The following is a 456-nucleotide window of genomic DNA, read 5'->3' as shown; positions in this document are numbered from 1 at the left end:
ATAACTAGAAAGAGCTGAAGCCAAAAAGGACAAGCGCCCTCTAGTGGTCAGCTGCAGTAGTAGAATTTTAAGTCGACTGAGCCACAAGATAGGRTAAAAACAGGTTTCATGCTAAAGTAAAGGAAAAAAATAATCAGTCAATGTGTTTATTTACTTATTTGTAAGAGATTGAAACTATTTGCTGCATAACACACAGCAGGAAAAAGAGCATGATGTCGCCACTAAACTCTTTCAGGTTGACTTTTGGCGCTCAGTTTTAAGGTTTTGGCTCCATTCTCAGTTCGGTTTCCCGTAAAATAGCTTTTAAAACGCTGCTACGAATCATCAGCTGCATACAGGACAATACAGCAGCAGAMAAATACAAACTGCTTCATCAAGAGGTTCCTTTAGTGAGGTAATGTTGTGTAGTGGTCACCCTGGGTGGAATAAACCCAGGGTGACCACTACAGTTGCTTC

Source organism: Austrofundulus limnaeus, unplaced genomic scaffold (genome assembly GCF_001266775.1).
Source record: "Austrofundulus limnaeus strain Quisiro unplaced genomic scaffold, Austrofundulus_limnaeus-1.0 Scaffold115, whole genome shotgun sequence".
Taxonomy (NCBI): domain Eukaryota; kingdom Metazoa; phylum Chordata; class Actinopteri; order Cyprinodontiformes; family Rivulidae; genus Austrofundulus; species Austrofundulus limnaeus.
This window is presented reverse-complemented; position numbering follows the sequence as displayed.